Genomic DNA, 8,585 nt, shown 5'->3' on the forward strand with positions numbered 1-8,585 from the left:
TCACTAAATTTAATTCTATGACCTGTTGCTGGCCAAAATGTGTAGTGCTATCTATGAGTACCATACATATAGTATAACCACAGCCAAAGCGATAGGCACTGTGAACATCACAAAATACCGAAAGACAACTGACATAAAACCACGCAACTGGCCCGAATCCAAATGCAAGTCCACCAAAACAGAACATTACTGTCATAGGCATAATGTGAAACATCACGTAATATGCGTCATGTAATACTTTTTGGATCGAAGCCTGAGTATCATTTTCAGACGTATTGTTTGCCTTTAACTTATCTTTATTTTTATCCAGTTTAAGCACGCGAGATACAGTCCACCACGCTGCTGAACATTCATAATCTTCTAATGGAGTGTTTGTCACCTCACGCCATTTACTGTTAACATCACTAACGTTCGTCTCAGCAGTGTTTGTTTCTATTCCGATTGTACTAGGCTCTTCTGGTCGAAATTCTTTACTCTGCAAACGCCTGCAGGTTGACGTTTTCCCGGCACCATGATCACCTAGAATAAGTACCTTCGTTCTGTTAAAAGGTACTTTTCCTCTTTCTTGGGCTGTTTTGTAAGTGTCTTTAATCTCGGAATCATCTGCTAGAACTCTCAAGTTAAAGCTTCGCTTATAAGATTCAGAACATCCTCTCAAGTAATTTAATCCTTTCTGTTCCATCTTGTTTTCCGATTTGATTTTCTTTTCCTATATAAGATAATTGTATAAAATAGGGCATTTCTACAACCGTAATTATCAATTAACTATTGTAAAATTATTAAATCAAACATTTCTTAAAAGTAACACTTATTTATAAGGAATGGCGCGTCGAGGGTGCAGAACAATGTGGTTTGGAAAGGTTTAGCGCATTGCAGTAGTTATTTTGACTATGGCCATCTAGATCGTGCCCACATGGTTCTCGGTAGTTTCAGCTTTAAAAAAATGGCGATTTCAAATGTACGTACCGCAGGACTATAATACATGTCGTTTGTCGTTTACAGAAACGAATAAATAGACACGATGATTTATGTAACTAAAATTAGCATCCTGGGAATTTTACTTCTGAAAGAGAAACTTATCACAAAATGGGTTCAAACGTTTGAATCAAGCGGAAATAAACCCACTTTGTGCTTTGTATGTAACATTACGTTACGTTTGTGTAATAGTAGTAGAGTAGTAGTAAAGTAGTTAAAAAAAATAAATTTGGTTTTTCTTCAACATTATGATTCTGTACTCGAGCTGTTTAACCGGTTTTCAGCAATTAAAAGATTTTTTGTAGAAGAAGTTAGGTAAATGCGAAGAATCTTTGTATATTGTGTGCGGGTATGTTTCTGCAGCGACAACCATTACACAGTGCATACCACGTTTGGAGAAATCGTTTAAGCTAAATTCGTTTTAATCCTCAATAACTAATTATTTAAGTAACCTTAATTAGTAAACAGATTTACATTATACCGAAAGTATGTACTAACTTACTATACCATTGAGTATAAATTCTAAAAGTTACGCGCGATTAACCCTTATTTGCTCTTACGTGAATTTATATATAGATTCCAATTTCTTTTAAATTTCCTCGACAGAACCTGCATTTTAATTTTCCAAAATTAAAATTGTTGTCTCTCAATAAGATTGCATCTAAACATGATCTCGCAGCATTACTTGGGCTTACCACTAAGTTATCTGGTTACATTATAATTTGAAACAAACTAACTGTTCCTTATCTTTAAATTATATGAAGGAATTATACACATGCATCCGAGATTCAGTAAACCAACAACGCAGTGGGGTACTGCACTATCGATTACGGTACCATTGCCAAACAATATACAGTTAACAGGAATTATGCTGTTACCTTCTCATTTATTTTCGATCTTAAAGTAGGCCTAAACACTACAATAATGTACCGGTAATACATAAGGGAATAGGAACAAAAAGGGGGATTTTCGAAGCACAGCTTAGGCCTACCTGTCTGGCTGTTTAACTTCTCGTTTTGATTTAGCTTTTCGCTTTTATTTTGTATCTCCATTGAGATCCAGCCACTGATACCCACAGCATTGTCATTTTTTCAGTAATTTGCCTTTGGATTTATATATATATATATATATAGGTATATTTTCTGGTACAATAACCCGGTAACCCCTTATGATTCCTTAAAACATGAATACGCCATAGAAATAACAGCCGTTTATAACTATTGATAATCTTACCTTGGTTAACTCACAATACATCAATCAGATACAGTATGATGTACTTCCTTATACTGATACTATATCGAAGCTTAACAATCCTTGGGAACATAACTTGGGAACAAATATGTTAGAAACTCAATGACACAACTGTTAATAGGCCTACGCCATTTCCTACTAATAAATAGCGCACGAGCTTTCGATTCAGGACAGTAGGCCTAATGTGAGAGTAATTGTATACAACTAGATGGCACGCTCGCTTCGCTCGCGTACCATCTAGGTCGTGCCCACAGATGGTTCTCTCGAATACACAGTATTTCCAGCGAGAAAAAAATGGAGATTTCAAATGTACGTACCGCAGGATATAATACATTGTCGTTTACAGAAACGAATAAGTAGACACGATGATTTATGTAGTCAACTAAAATTAGCACCCTGGGAATTACTTCCGAGAGAGAAACAAAATGAGTCAAATTTTTTTATTTGGACTCATTTAAACAACCCCAATTTGTGTTTTGTATGTAACATTAAGGGTTGAGGGATGGGGGAAGAAGATAGGTACAAAGAGGAAACATTTTAAAATATATTCTTATCCACTCAGTAACGAAATATTGTTTTTAATGTTTTATAGGCCTATAAATAATACACCACTAAATACAGTAAAACATTTACGATTTAATACGGTACTTTGTTAAAACTCTCACTGTCATAGTCGATTGAAATAGTAAAGTAAATGTAACGATACACCACTACGACGTTTATATAATTTTAAATTATTAATTAATACAAACGTTGAGAAGCAACTGTCAGTAATAACGTTTATTTATTTGTATATTATATGTTTATAATCTAACAGTAGGGCCTACCCACACTCACAGTAATAAAGTTTATTTGTATATATTTTTATATTACATCTAACAGTACCAACACTCACAGTAAGAAATTTGCGATTCAAATTGCGATCAAAAGTGGTTAATACCATAACAGTATTGTACAGCATTGCAATACTATTTATGTTTATTCTCCAAGGGGGCCCATAAATCTAAATCTATACCTGTATGGTTAAACCAAATAATTTGGAATGTTCCATTCATCACAAATCAATACATTTGTAAAAACGTATATTAAATGTATCAAAATAGTATTTTTTAAAGAAAATCGGCCTGTCTTCAACATTATGATGCTGTACTCGAACTGTTCAACCGGTTTTCAGCTATTAAAAACAATTATCGTAGGAGGAGATAGAAAAATGCGAAGCCTCCTCGCATTTTTGTGGCGGGTATTTTTCAAGATGGACATCCATTAGACAGTGTATACCACGATCGGAAAACACCCCTATTTGGGGCAAATCGTTGAACCTAAATTCGTTTTAATCGTCAATAACTAATTATCTTAACTTATTAAATTAACTTAATTTAATTAGTAAACAGGGTTACATCAGGTGGTTAAAATTAGTACCGAAAGTACGAACCAACTTTATATACCATCGAGTAAAAATTCTAGAAGTAAGGCGCGATTTACCGAATTTTGCCCTTACGTAAATTTATATATAGAAACACCGATCTGCGCATGAGTTATGATCATCCCAGTACTCCCAAAGCTCGATAATAAAATTGAAATACGACGAAGTTACGTACAGTATCTGGAAGTCAAAAGCGCAGCCTATTAACAACACAATTACTGTATTATTTATAGGCTATAGATTTCCGTAATTTAGCTTTAGGAGTTTTCCGGAACAATATATTTTAACCATAATAAGATACTTAAAAGTACGGCCGGCCGAGTGCAGTGCAGTATAATAATTATGTTTGTTAATAAACGCATATCAATACAGCAATCCGACTGCGCACACGATTAATAACGCGTAGGTTTTGTTGTTGACAGTTATTTACGACTATACCAGTTGATTCGAAACTTTCTATAGAGAATTGCGGCATGGTAGTAAACAAAGACATTTTTACCTCCATGGTTGCAACAAGAGACATTTACAAATATTAAACAATACATTATGTAAACAATACAACATAACAATACAACTTAACAAGTAAAAATACAAATATTGTTTACATTGCGCATACGTTTGTTTTTGTTCAAATTAATTTCGTATAATTTATGGAATGCTTAAAAAGTGATTTGTACAGTTTATTCATCGCAATTGTGTATGCTGTCAATACTCCTCGCAAATAAATTGTTCTCAGCAAGAGTAAATTGAATCGATGATGATTGTAGAAAAAACAAGCACAATAGGCCTATGTTTATGTCCGAATTGGATATCTAACGGTTTCTAACAAACGTTACAAATGTCCAACATTAGTTTCCATTACAAAAAAAAAGAGCTTGTAGTCAATATTATTGAAGACTTGTGTCGGTGAAGGTCATTGGTCTACTGCAGGTAAAACTGAACTGCAAAATAAAAAGAATATTTAATTACATTAAGCAAACGCAAGTTATTGTTGTATGCATACCGGCATGGTTATTCTATATTATATAACAAAATTACCTTTGATTTACGATAAACTTTGTGATATTCATCTACTCTGTATTCATTTAATGCAAAGACATCGTTACGTAATAAAATAAGATTCACCAAACACATCGTTCCATCCAAAGAACTACATCTTTCACACACTGGACCAAAAAGATACTGGTCATGAAAGTAATCCGGATTAAAAGTTTGTTGGACTATATCTTCAATGAAGATATTAATCTTTCGTATGATAGTAAATGATTGACTCGGGATTTCTTTAGACACTGAAAGTTTGATAAGATTTCTATTATACAAGAAAATATTGCCAGAAGAAATTGTTTCAGAGTTTATTTGGAAAAAATATGTGTTACTTGCCCTGAACCATGCACAGTTATAATAGATCCTAATCCAATCAAATAAGTGTTGTGATCAATTTTTGGCAATTTGCAAGGAAGACAAAATGTTCCAACTTGATCAACTTGATTAGCTATTGTAAGTGGAAACAACAACTGTGTTCCCACCAAGTACCGAATAACATAAGGATAAACTCTCCAAATTCCTTTCATTAGACAAATGTGTTCCATTAGTCTACTATCAACAATTCCTGTTTCCAGTAATCTCTGCCAAAGATCAGACACGGCTCTGTTTCTTTTGTGTGGTTCAGGTACATTCACTAATAATTTCAGAATGTCTATTAATACATGAGGATCACAAACAACATAATTCTGAAGTAGTTCATCAAGTTCATTGTATATGATATCTCCAGATTTATCAAAGAAATTCAGAAGTTGACGCACCTCATATTTCACAAAAGTATTGGTTGTCAACATTAATTCACTTTTAATATCTTTAATACTCACAATCATACATTGTTTGTGACGAAATCCATCTAACGTTTGTTTAAATAACAAGAATTTTACATAAAACATTTCCCAAAAGTATTTTAATTTTGTTACTTCACTATATATACTTTCTCGTAAGTTGTTGAGCTTCTTATCAACTTTCAATGCGTTTTCAATAAAAAAGCAAAGTCGCCTAGCTGGATGAAAAGCAAGCAATCTTGAAAACCTTTTGTAAAGATGTGCATTTACAAATTTATCAAAAGTAGAAAACGCCTCTTCATCACGCACACTTCCTCTTCTTGTTCCTACAAGAAACACTACAACATTCTCAATATCAACATGCATAGCAATAGATTTTAACCAGAATTGTAGCCGTTTAATGTGTCTATGAGGATTAGAAATCGCCTCTACAGCATTGAAAACAGCCAAGTATACGCCTTGCTTTGGCATAAACAGATGGTGTGTATTATAGTACATTTCTTGTCCTGCAAAATCCCATAAACTTAGTCTGGCGTCAATGTAACATTCGTTTCGTAGATCTGCTTCCATAGATTTTCTGATATGCACTATTGGTATTGATGACGTAGTTTTTACTTTCATATAGGAATGCCATTCGTAGATGATAAAACCAGTAATAGGGGCAAAAAATGAAAATAAATTAAAGAAATCGTGTGATTTTGAATCGCTATGGTCATCCCTTACATTAATTAAATTGTTCACATGTCTAAATTCCCAACCACACATTTTCGCTAAACATATTCCAGCAATAAAACCAATAGCTTTCTTTAAAAAGTAATTTCCAGGTGCATACCCATACGCTTTAACCTCTCTTCCTAAAATAACCCCATACAACATTAAAAATATTGTTGCAATACAGCAAAATAAACTGCATATGTCAATACAATTGCTCCTTCCGACGTATATTGCTGAAATTATACAAATTATGTTAACTATTAATACAATAATTAACTTCATTCGACTAATTGAAAATATTTGAGTCACTCATGCTCCTAAAAATTACAATTATAAAAACGGCAGGAAATAGGAATTTAAGATAATATATTATATTGTAAAGAAATGATGGTTTTTCTAAAAAACTGTCAATGGAAATTACAGTTTGATCTGGATGTACCATAATGTACAATGCTACACAGATACCAGTCCTACCGCCTGTACTCATAAGAACACCGACAATGAACGAACCAAATCCAAATATGCAGACAACTGTAACAGTAGTCACGTAAATCCAGATATTAAAATCTATTTTGTCTATGCTTGCAAACAGTTCCTTCAATTGTGTAGCTCTATCTAAAGCTTGGTTCCCACTAGAACGTAACGCAAGGACGTAAACGCAACGCAAGCGTTTTAACCAATGAAAAGCGAAGTTATAGACAGTCAGCAATCACAAGCAAATAAGCCATCGCTTGTGATTGATCAATTCACATGCGTTGCGTTACGTCCTTGCGTTGCGTCGCTAGGAAGAACCACGCTTATGAGGAGCATACATGTAGAATATCTACAACCAAAGCGATATGCACTGTGGACATCGCATAATTATTGTCATAATACAAATGATGTACAACCACACGACTGGCCTGAACCCAAATGTAAACCCACCCAAACATAGTATAGCCGTAAAAGGGATAATATACCACATTAAGTAACATGTGTCCTCCAATACTTTTCGCATCAGTGAATTATTACTAGATGAACATTTGCCCTTTGACAACTTATGTTTACCCTGTTTAAGTACACGCGATACAGTCCACCACGCTGCTGAACTCTCATAGTCTTCTAGTGGAGTGTTTGTCACTTCAGACCATTTACTATTAACATTACTAACGTTCGCCTCAACAGTGTTTGTTTCTATTCCGATTGTACTAGGCTCTTCTGGTCGAAAATCCTTTCCTTGTAAACGCCTGCAAGTTGACATTTTCCCGGCACCATGGTCACCAAGAATAAGAACCTTTGTTCTGTTAAATGGTACCTTTCCGTTTTCTTCGGCGGTTTTGTAAACTTCTTTGATCTCAGTATCGTCTGCTAGAACGCGCATGTCTAAACTTCTCTTGTACGATTCAGCATATCCTTTCAAGTAACTCAGCCCCCTTTTATCCATTTTATCCAGTTAAAAAGGTTTTGACATTGTATCTATAGTTAGGCTTCTCTCACTTATTTTCTGTAAAGACAAAGAAACGATTTTTATCAATACAATTCCTTTTAAATAGTAAACACATTTAATTTTATTTCATTTTATTCTCAATATTATTGGTTAAGAGAGAATCTATTTTTTTTATCTATACCAGCAATATCATAATGTTTGTTTTATGTTGTTTGTTATTGTGTATGCTTTTTTATTACTACATGTCGCTATGTTAAATGAATTCACAATATTAGCGATGAACACCAAAACACTAGTATGGTGTCTTTGCATAAATCCCATCTGCAAACCAACACCAAAACACTAGTAGGGTTTCTTTGGTTAAATCCCCTCTGCAAACCAACACCAAAACACTAGTGAGGTTTCTTTGGTTAAATCCCCTCTGCAAACCAACACCAAAACACTAGTTAGGGTTTCTTTGGTTAAATCCCCTCTGCAAACCAACAGCAAAACAGTAGTAGGGTTTCTTTGGTTAAATCCTCTCTGCAAACCAACACCAAAACAGTTTGGGTTTCTTTGGTTAAATCCTCTCTGCAAACCAACACCAAAACACTAGTTAGGGTTTCTTTGGTTCAATTCCCTCTGCAAACCAACACCAAAACAGTAGTAGGGTTTCTTTTGTTAAATCCTCTCTGCAAACCAACACCAAAACACTAGTTAGGGTTTCTTTGGTTAAATCCCCTCCGCAAACCAACACCAAAACACCAGTGGGGTTTCTTTGGTTAAATCCTCTCTGCAAACCAACACCAAAACACTAGTTAAGGGTTTCTTTGGTTAAATCCTCTCTGCAAACCAACACCAAAACACTAGTTAGGGTTTCTTTGGTTAAATCCCCTCTGCAAACCAACACCAAAACACTAGTTAGGGTTTCTTTGGTTAAATCCCCTCTGCAAACCAACACCAAAACACTAGTTAGGGTTTCTTTGGTTAA

The sequence above is a fragment of the Antedon mediterranea genome, chromosome 11 (genome assembly GCF_964355755.1).
Source record: "Antedon mediterranea chromosome 11, ecAntMedi1.1, whole genome shotgun sequence".
NCBI lineage: Eukaryota > Metazoa > Echinodermata > Crinoidea > Comatulida > Antedonidae > Antedon > Antedon mediterranea.